Below are 18,947 nucleotides of genomic sequence, written 5' to 3' on the forward strand. Positions count from 1 at the left end.
TCCTCCTGGCTCCTCTCTCGGTCCTCCTGCCGCTGGTGGCTCCGTTTATTGGCCTGAAGTTGCCTGTGTGCATCTTATTGCATATGATACTCGTCATCACTCTGGCCGGTGTGAGAGTCATGCGCAGGACTCTCACACTGGCCGGCAAGATGACGTAGTGTGCACGGCAGGGACGTGCACAGGCGACTTCAGGCCGAAGTCACAGATTAACGGAACCACCAAGGGGACCGGGAGAGGACCCAGGAGGACCCCGGGGACCTCGTGAGCTATGGGGGCTGGAGGGAGCCCCAGGTAAGTCCAAATTGCGGTTTTAGCCTAAGCTCAGGGTCCCTTTAAAACAACATTTCAGTTCTGGCAAACAGCATAATTTCAGATCTTCATGACTAACACAGGACCACACCTGACTCATATTAACAAACATTGAAGTCCTCTTTCAGTGTGTTATATGATTAGTGAACAGCGTACCCTGAGGTACTTTTATCATGGGACAATGTTCATCAGAAAATCTATATCTGTACCCAGCTTAATCTTCATATACTGTAAATAAGCTACAGCCAGCATGTTGTGATAAAGGAAAGACTGATGTGAGCTGCTGCTGGCTGAAGAGGGTTAAGCAGCAGGAATGATGGGTGGTATGAGGATGTTAGTGAACCTAAGGGCAAATATTACAACCGCCAATGCAATCTTCAGAACAGAAGCTCTGATCCGAAACACATGTGAAGGAATTCTCTCTACATAAATCTTGGTATTAAAAGAAATCAGGGATTGATTAGCAGTGAGAAAACAGGCAAATAACGTACAATAAGATTTTATGCATGTATGGACAGTATGGACAGTATTACTATTCTTTTGTACAGCTTGGACTAGATTTACCCAGTGGCTTTAAAAGTAAATGTAACTAGTATGTGTCGATCGAAAAACAAGGAGCACAAATACAGTGGTGTGAAAAACTATTTGCCCCCTTCCTGATTTCTTATTCTTTTGCATGTTTGTCACACTTAAATGTTTCTGCTCATCAAAAACCGTTAACTATTAGTCAAAGATAACATAATTGAACACAAAATGCAGTTTTAAATGATGGTTTTTATTATTTAGTGAGAAAAAAAACTCAAAACCTACATGGAGCTGTGTGAAAAAGAAATTGCTCCCTGAACCTAATAACTTGTTGGGCCACCCTTAGCAGCAATAATTGCAATCAAGCGTTTGCGATAACTTGCAACAAGTCTTTTACAGCTCTCTGGAGGAATTTTGGCCCACTCATCTTTGCAGAATTGTTGTAATTCAGCTTTATTTGAGGGTTTTCTAGCATGAACCACCTTTTTAAGGTCATGCCACAACATCTCAATAGGATTCAGGTCAGGACTTTGACTAGGCCACTCCAAAGTCTTCATTTTGTTTTTCTTCAGCCATTCAGAGGTGGATTTGCTGGTGTGTTTTGGGTCATTGTCCTGCTGCAGCACCCAAGATCGCTTCAGCTTGAGTTGACAAACAGATGGCCGGACATTCTCCTTCAGGATTTTTTGGTAGACATTAGAATTCATGGTTTCATCTATCACAGCAAGCCTTCCAGGTCCTGAAGAAGCAAAACAACCCCAGACCATCACACTACCACCACCATATTTTACTGTTGGTATGATGTTCTTTTTCTGAAATGCTGTGTTACTTCAACGCCAGATGTAACGGGACACGCACCTTCCAAAAACTTCAACTTTTTGTCTCTTCGGTCCATAAGGTATTTCCCCAAAAGTCTTGGCAATCATTGAGATGTTTTTTTAACAAAATTGAGACGAGCCTTGATGTTCTTTTTGCTTAAAAGTGGTTTGCACCTTGGATATCTGCCATGCAGGCCGTTTTTGCCCAGTCTCTTTCTTATAGTGGAGTCATGAACACTGACCTTAATTGAGGCAAGTGAGGCCTGCAGTTCTTTAGATGTTGTCCTGGGGTCTTTTGTGGCCTCTCGGATGAGTTTTCTCTGAGCTCTTGGAGTAATATTGGTCAGCCGGCCATTCCTGGGAAGGTTCATCACTGTTCCTTGTTTTTGCCATTTGTGGATAATGGCTCTCACTGTGGTTCGCTGGAGTCCCAAAGCTTTAGAAATGGCTTTATAACCTTTACCAGACTGATAGATCTCAATTACAGTACTTTTGTTCTCATTTGTTCCTGAATTTCTTTGGATCTTGGCATGATGTCTAGCTTTTAAGGTGCTTTTGGTCTACTTCTCTGTGTCCGATAGCTCCTATTTAAGTGATTTCTTGATTGAAACAGGTGTGGCAGTAATCAGGCCTGGGGGTGACTACAGAAATTGAACTCAGGTGTGATAAACCACAGTTAAGTTATTTTTTAACAAGGGGGGCAATTTCTTTTTCACACAGGGCCATGTAGATTTGGAGTTTTTTTTTTCTCACTAAATAATAAAAACCATCATTTAAAACTGCATTTTGTGTTCAATTATGTTATCTTTGACTAATAGTTAACGGTTTTTGATGAGCAGAAACATTTAATTGTGACGAACATGCAAAAGAATAAGAAATCAGGAAGGGGGCAAATAGTTTTTCACACCACTGTATTAAGTTCAGCTGCATAGGCAATGGGCTGTATTCACAAAAGTGCTGTAAAGTTGCTGTGTTTGTATAGTATTTTTCATCCGCTGATCTGAGGTCTGACTATGCCAAAAGCATAGCGAGCAAGGGGGACCCTGAGAGGTGAAGGAGAGGCAGAGCAGCGCTAGCAGGTCTGTTAATGAGCGGCGGGTGGACGACTACCCAAGAACCAGTAGCACCCCGGCTTCCCCAGCGCCCTAGGCACTAGCCTATGAGGCCTTTGCTCAAATCTGGCCCCGGCTGTGTGCAGAGCATGAAGCTCTTTAATGTTATTTGCTCCGATAAGGTAGAGCGCGTTGCGTAAATAGCCAGCTAAGTAACAATGAAATTGTGCTGTGCATGGCAGCTTTACCAGACTTTTGTGAATATGGCAGAATGTTCTAGACCCGAACACGATGTCATAATGTATATTATGATATGAGCATGGATTATATATGTTCACATGGATTTCATATGTTTAAAGGAAACCTGTGACCAAATAAAGGGCAAACGTTGGATACTTACCTCAGTAGATGATCCAGAGACTTCTCTGATCCTCCTGCAGTCCACCGCTGCTCACAGGGACCCTCTTATTCCTCACAGCTGCACTCCCACCCGTGTACGACAGTAACAGAAGCAGGAGCCACTCGTGTGCAGAGGAGAAAGCCACGCACAAGCGGTTCCTTACTACTGCACAGGCGTGGGCCATCATTGTGCCTAAAAGCTCATACAGGGTCAGGAGCGCAGCCATTTGAACATATTTGACATGCCCTTGTTGAATATGTTTGGAGGGCCACAGCTGTGGAACGGAGGGATTCAGCTGAGCCCTAATCGAGAGAGCATTGTTCTCCTTACTCACTCCACCTGCTGCATGACACAACTCGTGCGCTGCTCTGTCAGGTCCCTCCCCGCATAGCAACAGAACGCATTGCTATCCTGCAGGTAGCCTTCACAGCCCTGGCACTGCTGGGTGACAAGCCTTCAATGTGTGTAGGAGGCTTGACTCTCACATCTGAAACTTCTCACGAGTTTCACCACTCCTGTGGTGTAGAACTCTCTTCCATAGCTTGCACACCATGCCCCAAGCATGGAAACCTTCCAACGAACCTCTTCAGATGAATTTTTTACTCTTTCCTAGTGGCTCTTTAGAGTAACCAAGCAGCTCGGTGTGACCCAAACCACGAGGAATGTATAGTGGGATAAAAGAGACTGAAAAAGCCCTCCTACTAATAAGCAATGCTTGGTGAAATTTGCCTTCTTAAAACAGAAGGAAATTTGCAATAATTCAGCTATAAGTGAACATTTGTAGTTACCCACAATGCACCACTACTGAATATGCAAATTATCTCTTTTCGCCCCTGTAAGCCAGACAAGCATCCATAACCGCTGGTGTATAGCAAGCCTATAGCTTTAAATATTACACAACCACACCAACCCCACATGTAGACAGCCTGTTTCGGGCTTTTGGCCCTCATATAAAAAGCTTAGTGGCTCTTTATGAGATATATTAATATCTGCATCAAACGTCAAGGCTCATCTGCTAGCCACCTCATCTATTTATTCTATCAAATTCCCATGTACGTTACCTGTATTGCTGGATGTTTTTTTACCACACATGAAGTACGTAACTATTTTGGACTGTCGCTGGATGATTGTGCTGTGTGTGAACTATGCATGTATTTATTGCCCTCCATTGTCTGTATTTGGCTTTGTAGAGCACCACAGAAGAATAATTATAAATCCTCCTCCCTTTCCCCTCTATACATTTACTTTGAAGAGAGGGGTGAGGAGAGGTGAGGACACTCAGCAATTCAGTCCTGATGACTTTGGGTGAAAACGCCATGTGATCAGCATTTTTGGCATTTGCAAAAAGTACTTGGACATTATTTATTCCTGCAGATGTGGGCTGTTTCACTCACGCAGGTTGTTGGGGAGTAGATTTGCATAAAACCTTGGAAACAGTGCATACACTTTAAGGTGAACCTGTAGGGAGTCCATGCTTATTAATACACAATTATTTCCTGAGACAGATGTGTTCAAGAAAAGTCCAGATGCTGTTTTTCTCCCTTCTGATGACTCATGCTGTCCGCTCTAGCATGAATTCAGAGACTTGACAGCATGAGTCACCAGAAGGAAGGGGTGAGGAATGATCACCTGACAAACAGCAGCTGTCAGGCTACACTGAGCTGTGTTATAGCTAGATATAGTAACTGTGCTTCATGAAACACTTTCGTGTCTGACTATAACTGGTTCCTATGCAGCTGCTTTATTAAAATATCTGGTCAACATGGCATTTAATTATTTGTTCTCTAGGCAGTCTAATCCTACCATCAGAGAGTGCTCATGGCCATTGATGAGCCTTCTTCTACTGAACATTAGCAAGCTCGTGCACGAACCATGCATGTCCAATAAAAGTAAGTTTGATGTGGGGTGGACCAAGGAAACTGAGGAACGGAAAGACACAAAGGAAAAAACACCAGGAGCCAATAGTGCAATATTATATACACCAAGATAAATATTTGTAAAATAATACACTCACAAATCTTGGGTTGCCGGGAATTCAATTGCCAATATGGCTTACGGAGGAAAAGCCACCTCGGTTTGGGTCTTCGAAGTTCCACAGAAGTCGCACTCCTGGTAGAGTGGATAAGGGCTACTCAAAACATGCAACTTCCAAGTAGAGGTGTGATAAGTATAAATGTAAAACTGCAGAGGTGCCCAAAAGGTATAAAACAAAACAACATAAAAGGAGAAGTATGTTAAGCTTACCTATCCTGTGGTGAAGTAGCACATGTAGCAATCTAAAACTTTTCACTGTAAATAGGAGAAGAGGCCCCTGAGGGCTAAGCGGGGCAAGGTTTGCTTACTTTCTTAAAGAAAACATGTACACTAGATACAGTTTACCTGAAGCTTAATAAAAATAATTTAGGGGGAGCCTCTGGATGCTCCAGAGTTGTCCCCCGATCTCCACGATCCCTCCGCTGCCAGCCACGCCCCTCTTTCTCTTTGTGGCCTTGCTCCTCTCCATGTGGCCGCACTGTGCAGGCGCACTTTAGATTGCAAAAAGGACCCCGGGGCAGGAACAGAGGGGCTTTGAAAGACTGGGGAAGCCTCTGGCCCAACCACAGGGTTTCCACTTCTGAGGTAAATACATAACTTTTTTTTACATGTGACTTCAGGTTTACTTTAAGCTTTTATTTACATGACATATTTCCCTGGAGGCAGCCGGAGCTCACTTCCTTGATCCTGTAAATTGGAGGTTTTTGCACCTGATGAAGTCAGCTGCTTCTTGCAGAAGCATGCAGGATTGTGCAGTCCACCTGCCTGTCTTAGTTTTGCTGGGGGGTCTGCCAGGGTATACTGTAGGTGTGCCCCTTCTACTGTTGCTTCTAAAAAGGACCCCATAGTGAACCCCTTCTTACTGTGCTGCTGAAAAGTGAGCGAGCTGAAAATGCTCAGCATTTAATAAACAAAATCTTTAAAACTCTGAAGTATTAAGACCTTAAAGGATGCCCGAGGTGCCATGTGACATGATGAGATAGACATGGGTATGTACAGTGCCTAGCACACAAATAACTATGCTGTGTTCCTTTGTTTCTTTCTCTGCCTGAAAGAGTTAAATATCAGGTATGTAAGTGGCTGACTCAGTCCTGACTCAGACAGAAAGTGAGTACAGTGTGACCCTCACTGATAAGAAATTCCAACTATAAAACACTCTCCTTGCAGAAAATGGCTTCTGAGAGCAGGAAAGAGATAAAAAGGGTCAATTGTTCATAGATTGTAGCTCTGGCATACTTCAATGAATGTGTCATTGAGCAAAAACAATAAAACAGATAGAACTTAAAAAGTAGATTTAAATATAAAATAAAACTGTGAAATATGTTAAATTAGGAGAAGGAACTGTAGAGTGTTGTACCATGTTAGCCATCAGTAAAAGCAAGGAGTTTTGAATCAGGATGATACCATTTATTGGCTAACTTAGAGATGAGTAAACAGTGAGCTTTCGGCTTATAAAAAGCCTTCGTAGGACTGGTTCCTGACCAAAACTGAAAAACAAAGCTGAAAAACACTGACATACAGAGGAGAAACATTCTTTAGCAAACATAAATGTAATTAGATGCCCTAACTGTTACTCATCCTGGCTACATTGATAAGATCAACAGTTCCCTCAACATAACATAAAGTAGAGTGACCAGACGTCCCGGATTGCCCGGGACACGTCCCGGATTCGGGGTCCGCTGTCCCAGGCTTAATGAGGTCCCGGGAAACGTCCCGCTTTGAGCAGCGGGACGTCCCGGCCTCGGGACTCTGGCCACTCTCTCCTCAATGAACTGGCAGCGGCGTCTATAGACGCCGTGCCAGTTCATTGCCCGCAGCCCCGCTCCAGCCTCCTCTTCCGGTGTCTGTTCCCGACACCGGCAGGCAAGCAGGGCTACGGCAAGATGGCTGCCGGAGCCCTGTACTGGAGACCTATTTGTGTCACTAGTACAGAGCTTCGGGCGCCATCTTGCCGTAGCCCTGTCAGCGCGGGAGACCAGAGCAGGAGGAACAAGACGGTCCCGGGACGGAGCAGCGCGCCAGAGGCCGGACACTTCTGCCAGGTGAGTAAATGCTTTCTTTTCCAGGTGAAATGTTTGCCCGCATTGTTTCTTTTCCAGGTGAAATGTTTGCCCGCATTGTTTCTTTTCCGGTGAAATGTTTGCCCGCATTGCGTTTCTTTTCTGGCGAAATGTTTGCCCGCAGTGCTTTTCTTTTCTGGCGAAATGTTTGCCCGCATTGCGTTTCTTTTCTGGTGAAATGTTTGGCCGCAGTGCGTTTCTTTTCTGGTGAAATGTTTGCCCGCAGTGCGTTTCTTTTCTGGTGAAATGTTTGGCCGCAGTGCGTTTCTTTTCTGGTGAAATGTTTGCCTGCAGTGCGTTTCTTTTCTGGTGAAATGTTTGCCCGCAGTGCGTTTATTTTGTACTGACATGTTGCCCGCATTGCATTTATTTTGTACTGACATGTTTGCCCGCATTGCGTTTATTGTCTGGTGAAATGTTTGCCCGCATTGCGTTTATTTTGTACTAACATGTTGCCCGCATTGCGTTTATTTTGTACTGACATGTTTGCCCGCATTGCATTTATTTTATACTGACATGTTGCCTATTGCGTTTATTTTCTGGTGTCCGGGGTAACTGTTACTGCATTTATTATTTAATGGTCATAGATGGCTATGTTTGCTGCTTTGTGGTTACGGTATACTATTAGCATCACACAGTTTCTGCACACCCATGATACAAAGTCTCGTTTGTCCACATCATGGCGTAAACACTGCTTTCTTATGCCTCGCTGTTACATCATTACGTTAGCTCCGCCCATACAATGTCATGGCCACGGCCATTTTTTCGGCGTGGCGCGCTGCGCGCGCCGCAGCCCCCTCCCCCAGTCTTCGCCGCTGCGTGCTCCTCACTCCTTCCCACTTTTCGCCCCCCCCCCCACGGCGCCCCCCCCCCCGTCCCAGGTTGGACCCACAAAAATATGGTCACTCTACATAAAGTACACTCTGGTGATGGGGAGACATCGTAAATTCCGAGTTCAAATTGTAACTGGGCTGGTTACATGCACCATTCATTCTAAGCTAAAGAGAATTGTGGCATTTGAAACCAGCACATGATAGCAAATGAGATGAATAGTGACAGTAAACACCATCTTATACAGCATAGGAGAAGGAAGATAGATACAATTGTTTATTTCATTCGTTTATTCTCACCGCAGGTGTCCTTTAAAAATCACAATGCTTTTGCTATATGCTAGACTGTTGTTTTTTTGTTTTAAAGAAATGCATTGCAGAGTCTAGCAGTCCAAGACTGATGGATAAAGTCATGAAAGAAGCATTACTCCTAGCGCTACAGAAGTACACCAGAGGAAGGGTCAGTGCAGCTACTGACACAGTTCCTGCTAACAAGGCGTGAGACTTTACTGCTATTTTCCTGGACAGTGGATGATGGAAAAACAGATGGGGAAGGAAGGCTCAATGTTCAATCCTTTTAGTGTGAGTCACAGCAATCTCTAATCAGATGTCACCAGGTTTGCAGAGGATTATTCTCTGCTGTGCTGTGCTTCAGAGGATTCATACCGCGTCTTCACCTTCCCCGCAACAATAACAGGACCGTTAGCAGCTGCTTTGTTACAGATTAATAAACTGCTGGTCAGTGAGCAAGCAATAAAAACTTCTATAACACAGATATCTGTGGCCGAGGCCTCAGATACTGCCTGTAGATGCTGGCTACTGTAACCAAGAAAAACCATTGGAGGGTAGGGGAGTACAGGGGAAACCAAAACTATAATTGTGCACAGACCTGGATTTACATCTCAGGAGCCTGTAGGCATTAGGCACAGATGTCCTAGCATCCCTGACTTCTCCCTCCACAAACCCACAAACTGCATCAAAAGTGTGCTGACTGTCCCACCTGTCACTTCTTCCTTACTTCATTTGCCTGTCGTAGGTAGCTACAGTTGTCCCTTAATAATGTGGGTATCTCTGGCTACCTAATGCTAAGTAACTAGTGGTTCCCCAGACTGAAGGGAAATATTGTCAGTGGAACGCCAACAGCTGGGTGAGTAACCTCTCATTTATGCTCTGCTCGGGACTCTGCATAGGGAAGGAGGGAGGGAGTGATCAGGCGCCTGTAGGCACATGCCTACAGTGCCTAATGGTAAATCCGGCCCTGATTGTGCATAAATGCTTTTCAAACATTCCTTGATGTTTTTTAATTAACAATAAATACATCTTCAGGGGTGTTTATAAATGATTTATCTTTTTTTTTTTCAATCTCAAAACTTACTTTAATGGATTGTAGTGATGGGTCGTTCGCGAACGAGCGGCTCTAAGAGTCGGCTCTTTGCTGCGAACGACAAGAGCCGGTTCTCAGTTTTAAAAGAGCGGATGCCTCAGCCGCCCCACACAGCTCTGCTTTGCTCTGTGATAAAGGGCGCTGAGGCATGCTGGGAGATGTAGTCCTTCTCTTTCAGCTTGTCGGAGTGTATGGGGCGGATGTATGGGGGGAGCAGAGCAGTAGCAATAGCAGAAGGTATTGCCCCAGTCAGATAAGCAGTCATGGAGACGGGGACGGGGCTTTTACTCTGGGGCTTTTACGATTCTGAGTGGTGTCTAGTGACATTTAATGAAGAGCCGATTCAGAGCCGTAAGAGCCGGCTCTTTAATGGGAGCCGATTCAGAAGAGCCGATTCTCTTAGAAGAGCCAGAATTCCCATCACTAATGGATTGACTATGTACGGTACCCATGGGCACAGCTGCAATACCCATTTCAGCAGTGGCGTAGCAATAGGGAGTGCAGAGGTTGCGACCGCATCGGGCCCTCCCTCAAACACAGTATTAGCTCTTTATTGGTGCTATGTTGATAATATTCATTTCTATAGATGCTTTGAATAGTAGTGTTCGTTAACACACTGTTTCCCATCCCCTTCTTTAGAGTGACCAGATTTTTGTGGGTCCAACCTGGGACAGGGAGGGTGGGCGCGGGGGGGGGGGGGGGGGGGGGCGCCGCGGCAAAAAGTGGGGAGGACTGAGGAGCGCACATCGATGAAGACCGGGGAGGGGGGGGCATGGGCGTGGCCATGACGTTGTATGGGCGGAGCTAACATGATGATGTAACAGCGAGGCATAAGAAAGCAGTGTTTACGCCATGATGTGGACAAACGAGACTTTGCATCATGGGTGTGCAGAAACTGTGTGATGCTAATAGTATACCGTAACCACAAAGCAGCAAACATAGCCATCTATGACCATTAAATAATAAATGCAGTAACAGTTACCCCGGACACCAGAAAATAAATGCAATAAGCAACATGTCAGCACAAAATAAACGCAATGCGGGCAACATGTCAGTATAAAATAAATGCAATGCGGGCAACATGTCAGTACAAAATAAACGCAATGCAGGCAACATGTCAGTACAAAATAAACACAATGCGGGCAAACATGTCAGTACAAAATAAAAACGCAATGTGGGCAAACATTTCACCAGAAAATTAACGCAATGCGGGCAAACATTTCCCCAGAAAAGAAACGCAATGCGGGCAAACATTTCACTAGAAAGTAAACGCAATGCGGGCAAACATTTCACCAGAAAAGAAACGCAATGCGGGCAAACATTTCCCCAGAAAATAAACGCAATGCGGGCAAACATTTCCCCAGAAAAGAAACGCAATGCGGGCAAACATTTCACTAGAAAGTAAACGCAATGCGGGCAAACATTTCACCAGAAAAGAAACGCAATGCGGGCAAACATATCACCAGAAAAGAAACGCAATGCGGGCAAACATTTCACCAGAAAAGAAACGCAATGCGGGCAAACATTTCACCAGAAAAGAAACACAATGCGGGCAAACATTTCACCAGAAAAGAAACGCAATGCGGGCAAACATTTCCCCAGAAAAGAAACGCAATGCGGGCAAACATTTCACCAGAAAAGAAACGCAATGCGGGCAAACATTTCACTAGAAAAGAAACGCAATGCGGGCAAACATTTCACCAGAAAAGAAACGCAATGCGGGCAAACATTTCACCTGAAAAAGAAACGCAATGCGGGCAAACATTTCACCTGGAAAAGAAACGCAATGCGGGCAAACATTTCACCTGGAAAAGAAACGCAATGCGGGCAAACATTTCATCTGGAAAAGAAACGCAATGCGGGCAAACATTTCACCTGAAAAAGAAAGCATTTACTCACCTGGCAGAAGTCTCCGGCCTCTGGCGCGCTGCTCCCGGGACCTCCTTCCTCTTGCTGCAGAGTTCCGCGCTGACAGGCAGAGCGGGGCTACGGCAAGATGGCTGCCGAAGCCCTGTACTGGAGACTATTTGTGTCTCCAGTACAGGGCTTCGGCAGCCATCTTGCCGTAGCCCTGCTCGCCTGTCGGTGTCGGAACAGACACCGGAAAAGGAGGCTGGAGCGGGGCTGCGGGCAATGTACTGGCACGGCGTCTATAGGTATGCAGTGACTGGTGGTATAATACAATGTGCAGTCACACAGGTGCAGTGAAAAGGTATGCACTGACTGTTATATAAAACAGTGTGCAGTCACACAGATGCAGTGAAAGATATGCAGTGACTGGTGGTATAATACAATGTGCAGTCACACAGGTGCAGTGAAAAGGTATGCACTGACTGGTATATAAAACAGTGTGCAGTCACACAGATGCATTGAAAGGTATGCAGTGACTGGTGGTATAATACAATGTGCAGTCACACAGGAGCAGTGAAATTGTATGCACTGAATGTGCTGGGCCTGGCACAGTATAGCAATTAGCGAGGGCCAGCTGCGACAGACTGGGCTGTATATTCAGTGTCAGTGGCACTCACACACAAAAAACACATCACAAGAACATTAGCTCTCTAAAGAGCTGTTTTGTGGTGCTTTTCAGCAACAAATATCAGCAAGGAGCAAGCTAACAAGACCTAAGTAAGCTTTCCCTATCTCTCCAGCAATGTCTCCCCCTTATCTCTCACTACAGGCAGGAGACAAAGTGAGAATATGGCCGACGCTGCTGCCTTTAATAAGGAAAGGGGGGGGGGGGCTCCAGGAGGGAGTGCAGCCTGATTGGCTGCCATGTGTCTGCTGACTGATGTAGAGGGTCAAAGTTTAGCCCAATGATCTAGTATAGGGGGCGGGTCGAACTCGCTAAGTGTTCACGGTTCGATGCGAACTTGCATTGTTTGCGTGAACAAGTTTTCAGGCGAACAGTTCGGGCCATCTCTAGACACAAGCAGGCCCCATTCAAGAGAGATAATGAGCACTGTGAAATCTGTGCTAATGGACGGAATAAAAGGAAAATCTGACTGCCTGATCATGTCAAGGTTATCTGTCACCGATGTCAGCAAAAGAATCAGGAAGTATTGTAAAAAAAAAGTCTAATCAGAGGCAATGCGAATGGAAACTTCTCATCAAAATGATCAGCAGTTGCAGAGATATGGGCAGCTGATTAGTGATGGTATTGGCAAAATGCAAAGTACAGCATAGATTCCATCCTTATTGCCATTCTGGAAGAAATTTGTCCTGTACCAGCAGTAGAAACATTATTATCAAGCTTTTTAGGATAGTCAGTCAGTGCCTCTTATGCTGGGGATACACGGTTTGTTTTGAGTCGTGTATCGAGCCGCACGATAGATTGCGGCGCATCCCCGCTCCTCCCCGCGGGCAGTTCTTTATCTTCTCTTTGTTTCTGATCATTGTCCTGCCTGTGGTATCGAGCGGGGAATTGATCCGCGCGGGTATAGGACAGGTCGGAAATTATCAGCGCTGCCATCAGCGCTCGATTACACGGTTCAAAACGATCCGTGTATCCCCAGCATCAGGGAACCCAATCCCCTGTCTCTCTTTCTTCTTCATTTCTCCCTCTTTAAGGACTGATGTACAGATCTGTCAAAAAATATATATTTTTCTACTGAAAAATGTGTTTAACTGGTTTTAAACTTTATTCTCTTTATTGTTAGAAAACCCCTTTATTCTCATCCTTTAAATTGATATTCTTATTTTCAAATGTTAATATGGAGGAAAAGGAACCAGGATAGAGAGGACCAGTGTGGTTTGAATTATAAAACATTTTTCTTATGAAATCTTTATGGTGTGCATGACTAGAGGTGTGGCAGGGGCATAATTAGAAGTGTGGCAAGGGCATAATTAGAGGTGTGGCAGGTGCATGATTAGGGGTGTGGCTTAAAAAGTTGGTAGGTGTCCTAATCATGATTGATGATATCATTACAGTCAGTGAGAAATTCTTTCTACATGGTAAGTCAACCTTTTGTACACGAGTACAGAAATAACATTTGGGTGTATTCACTAAACTGTAAAATCTACAGATCAAAATCTGTGCATGCATGCTTTACTGAGCATTATGCAAACTACTTAACACACATTACGTAATTTGTATAACTCATGCACACAATGCATACCTCGCTTGGGTAATGTGTGTTACACAAACAGGGTTTCACATGTTATACAATCAGCATACCTGTGCTCTTAAAGAGGAACTATTAAAGAAACCGTCCTTCTATAAACCCCATATACCTATAGAGCTTTTAGCCAGCAACAATAGAAAGCATTTCAAAAGTCTCTGATCACAGCCTGTGTAAAAAAAAAAATACAACCTTGTGTATCAGCTTGTGTTGGCATCAGGGCTAGAGCTGTACCATGTAGATAGGTTCCGTCCTCAGTCTTCTCCCTCTTTGGTAGCGGGTCCCATCACTTCAGCCAGTTGCGGCCGGTCTGATGTAAGAGAAGTGCGCTCTTTGCGTATCTCTCCAGCAGCCGCTGGAGGGATACGTAGAGGGCGCACTTCTCTTGCTAGATAGATTAATTTACCATTCAGCCCCTTACTCCTCTACTTATATGTAAGTCATTTGGTCCCTGCTGTGGCCTCACTCAAACCACAAGCTGAGTCAAGAGCTAATAGGCTCAATTCTGGTAGCTATGTGAGGTAAATATTTTTTTGTAGGTTAAATACCTCATGAGGTATTTTCCTCTTCTTTTATCAATTCTGAAATATTTTTCTCCATTTCCAAACATGAGGTAAGGTAAAACATGAGGTAAAGCATGAGTTAAAACATGAGGTAAATGCATAGAGTGAGGTAAAACATGATGTATTTCAGTGGTAAGCCTGCAGCAAATAAGTAATAGTCTTTAACCGGTTCAGCCTAAATGGACGAGCAAGCTCGTCCAGGCAGCGGCAGCTAAAGCCTATCTGGACGAGAGTCCGCGTCCAGGCGCACTTCCGCGCGTGCGCGCGCATGGCCGCGTGGTGCGCGCGGTGCGCGCTCGTCCCCGACGGCTTACAAGCCGTGCTGTTTGGTGAAGAGGAGCCAGCGCTCCTCTGAGCCAATCAGAGCAAAGGAAGTAAAGAATTCACATAGTTACATCCAGTAACAATGTGAATTCTTAATAATGTTTGTAAATAACAGGTTTCCCTCTCTCTGTCTCTCAGCTCCTGTCACACAGATCAATCACTGTTCTGTGGTGACAGGAGCTGAGAGACAGACTGACAGATAAGCTGGTAGGAATTCCTTTTAATAAAATTTGCCCTCCATCCCTGAATTTTTAACCCCATACTGCCCAGAATCCCTGATTCTCCCTCTCCTTGGCCATTTATTACCTACTGATCTATTGATCACTGATCTATTGTGATCTTTTTCTTCCTATCTGTTACTACCTATACTCTACTCTCCTCCGCCCCCCCTCTTCTCTACTGTCTCCACCCCCCCTCTACACCCCCCCCCCCCCCCCCAAAAGAAAAAAAAACAAAAAAAAAAAACTGTCACTTTAAAAAAAAAATCTTTCTATCTTTTTATATTTCTCATCTTTATCTATCCCTTTTTAAATGGCGAGGAGGCTCTATTCTGTGGAGGAGGCAGCCGCCATCCTCCAGCAGAGCAGCAGCGAGGATGAGTCAGGTAGTGATTGGCTCCCTCCGTCCGGCTCTGGTTCAGGATCTGAATCTTCAGAGTCCGAAGGGCCGCCATCACGCCGCTTGAGGAGGGACCCAAGTCCTGAGTCCGCTGATGAGGGACCATCAGGACTGTCCACAGCAGGGGGCTCCGTGGGCAACCCAGCATCGGGCTCCGTGGGCAACCCAGCAGAGGGCTCCGTGGGCAACCCAGCAGAGGGCTCCGTGGGCAACCCAGCAGAGGGCTCCGTGGGCAACCCCGCTGCTGCTAGCAGCAGTGCGCCAGGGGGAGCTAGGCGCAGACAGGGTAGGCAGCCACAGGTACCTCGCAGGCAGGAGGTACCGCTTCATATGTTAAATGGCACCTGGGAACCCCCTAATTATGCTGCGCCCAACATCCCACCCTTCACAGCCACCGCTGGTGTGTCAGTGCCCATTGTCAATCAGGCACCAATTGACATTTTCCAGCTTTTCATGACAGAGGCAATGTGGGAGCATTTAGTAGAGCAAACTAATTTATTTGCTCTACAATTTTTAGCTGACCACCCCACTAACTATATCACCAGAAAATGGCACCCCACCAACGTGCCCGAAATGAAGGCCTATGTAGGCCTCACGCTCAGCATGAGCATCAACCCAAAGCCCCAGATAAAAATGTACTGGTCCAGGGACCTTTATCACAATGCACCCCTCTATCCAGCAATAATGCCCAGGCAGCGTTTTGAGCTGTTGTCAAAGTTTTTCCACCTGAATGACAACTCTCAAGATGTGGAACATACCAACCCTTCCCATGACAGACTGTTTAAGTTGAGACCCCTGTTGACCCACCTAAGTGCAGTGTTCATGGATGTATATACCCCACACCGGGAAATTGCTGTGGACGAATCCCTGGTACCGTTTCATGGGAGACTTTCCATGAAACAGTACATACCAAGCAAGAGGGCAAGATGTGGGGTGAAAATTTATAGGGCATGCGAGAGTGGCACTGGCTATACCTTCACTTTTAAAATCTATGAAGGCAAAGACTCCATTCTGCAGCCAGCTGGGTGCCCTGAGTACATTAGCACCAGTGGCAAAATAGTGGTGGACCTATTAAATCCACTTCTCCACCAAGGCTACCACGTCTACTTGGACAACTTTTATACAAGTGTGCCACTGTTTAAGTTCCTCTTCTCAGTCCAGACTGGCGCATGTGGGACGGTGAGAGCAAACCGTAAAGGCCTCCCCCCACAGGTAGTAAATAAAAAACTATGCAGAGGAGAGTCTTACGCACTCAGATCTGAAGAGCTCCTGGCAATAAAGTTCCACGACAAGCGGGAGGTGATGATGCTATCTACCATCCACACTGAGGCCACAGTTCTTGCCACATCCAGAACGGAACAGCGTACAAAGCCAGAGGCCATAGTCGCCTACAATAAAAATATGGGAGCAGTGGACTTATCAGACCAAGTCTTGGCGCCTTATTTATTAAGAAGAAGAAGGAAAGCATGGTACAAAAAAATAACATTCTTCTTGTTGCAGATGACCATGCACAATGCATTTGTGGTCTATCTAAAAACAGCCACAACACCAACAAGCCAACAGATGACCTTTCTTGACTTCCAGATTCAAGTCCACAAGTCCCTAATGTATTCCCCTGGCCAAATTGCACAACAGGATCCTATCCATTTGGAGAACTCAATTAGACTGAGGGAGAGACATTTCCCTGAACTAATTCCCCCCAATGAAGTGAAAAAAGCCCCCCTGAGAAGATGCAGAGTGTGTGTGAAACACAAGAGACGGTGTGAGTCACGGTATTTTTGCCCAGATTGCCCGTCAGCCCCTGCACTGTGTGTTATCAAGTGCTTTAGGGCATACCACACACTTGCAGATTACTAATTTCTTTTTTTTCCTTTTTTTTGTGTTTTTTTTTCTTTTTTTTTGTGTTTTTTTTTTCTTTACCTGGACATATATGACTGGCATTTTCCCCTTTCCTATATATTCATGTAACTTACAGACCCTCAAAGGAGCTCACATTTGGCATACCCCTATGTTTTTGGGGTGTTGGAGGAAACTGAATTTTTTGAGGAAAAAGAAAACACAAACAAAGTTCAAAATTGAACTTTGGACCCTGCTGCTCCCATCTTCTGACTCTTGGATCTGCTTGACCCCTGACTTATGGCCTCTGGCTTTTCTCTAATTCTGCAAGACATCCAATGGTAAGTTCCAATGTATTTGTTATCACTGTGAAGAGAAGTGATATATTCAAATTAGCCACATTTTGGATTTGTTATAACCAGGACAATGTGAGAATTCCTTTTGCAGTGTTCCTTTGAGAAGGTAGCTCACAAAATACCTACTGATGAATAGCCCTGGTTGTTAGCCTTCTATGATGGTGTCATGTGCGGTCTTTGTTTGATTCCAATCTCTCCTGGGAATATGCAAACAAACAATAGCTCTGCAACAATTAGTGCAAAAAAAATAGTGCACATTGGGTATAACTGATTGCTGCACCCAACCATTTGTTACTAAGTAAGGCATATGTTGTATCATTTTAACCGTGATGAGCTGTAGAAAAAATGTTGGTGTGTTTTAGGACTGAGGCCTAAGTCATCAGATTTTATTCTAGTGCCAAAGTGAAAAAAATATGTAAAAAATATCATTTTCCAAGTTATGATTCAATTTTAGCAAAACCACAGAAGTCCAATTGTTTCAAAATATGTGTATCTCAGTAGGCCTGGGTCTCTAGTTTTCAGAATGGTGACATTTGTGACCTGTTTCAAATGTTCTGACACTCCAGGGGCTTTGCGAACAAAGAATGACTGTATTACTTTTGTTGCAAAAAATGGCCTTGAAAAATGCATTAGTGCTGCTCATGGTTAACAGAGTATTGCGTGGCCAAGAAGCTATCTGATTATGTGTATAGGGTATCATTTTCACCGGGACAAGCAAGAGAATAGTATTTGGGGTCTTTGAGAGACAAGAACTATGTTAAGTGTTTGTTTTTTTTGTGCCAAAGTGAAAAAAGATGTAAAAAAATACCATTTTCCAAGTTATGATTCAATTTTAGCAAAACCGCAGAAGTCCAATTGTTTCAAAATATGTATATCTCAGTAGGCCTGGGTCTCTAGTTTTCAGAATGGTGACATTTGTGACCTGTTTCAAATGTTTTGACACTCCAGGGGCTTTGCGAACAAAGAATGACTGTATTACTTTTGTTGCAAAAAATGGCCTTGAAAAATGCATTAGTGCTGCTCATGGTTAACAGAGTATTGCGTGGCCAAGAAGCTATCTGATTATGTGTATAGGGTATCATTTTCACCGGGACAAGCAAGAGAATAGTATTTGGGGTCTTTGAGAGACAAGAACTATGTTAAGTGTTTGTTTTTTTGTGCCAAAGTGAAAAAAGATGTAAAAAAATACCATTTTCCAAGTTATGATTCAATTTTAGCAAAACCGCAGAAGTCCAATTGTTTCAAAATATGTATATCTCAGTAGGCCTGGGTCTCTAGTTTTCAGAATGGTGACATTTGTGACCTGTTTCAAATGTTTTGACACTCCAGGGGCTTTGCGAACAAAGAATGACTGTATTACTTTTGTTGCAAAAAATGGCCTTGAAAAATGCATTAGTGCTGCTCATGGTTAACAGAGTATTGCGTGGCCAAGAAGCTATCTGATTATGTGTATAGGGTATCATTTTCACCGGGACAAGCAAGAGAATAGTATTTGAGGTCTTTGAGAGATTAGGCATATGTGATGTGGTTTTGTTTTAGCAGCAAATGAAATGAAAAGCAATGCAATTGTTATTTTCACATACTCTGCACCAAACTAATACACTTGTAAAAAACACCAAAAGTGACAGAATTGAAAAGTGAATACTTAAATAGTTACCTTAGGGACTCCGCTTTTTAAATATGTATGTCATGAGGATGTATTACTGTTTTTTTTTTC

Source organism: Hyperolius riggenbachi, chromosome 2, assembly GCF_040937935.1.
Source record: "Hyperolius riggenbachi isolate aHypRig1 chromosome 2, aHypRig1.pri, whole genome shotgun sequence".
Lineage (NCBI taxonomy): Eukaryota > Metazoa > Chordata > Amphibia > Anura > Hyperoliidae > Hyperolius > Hyperolius riggenbachi.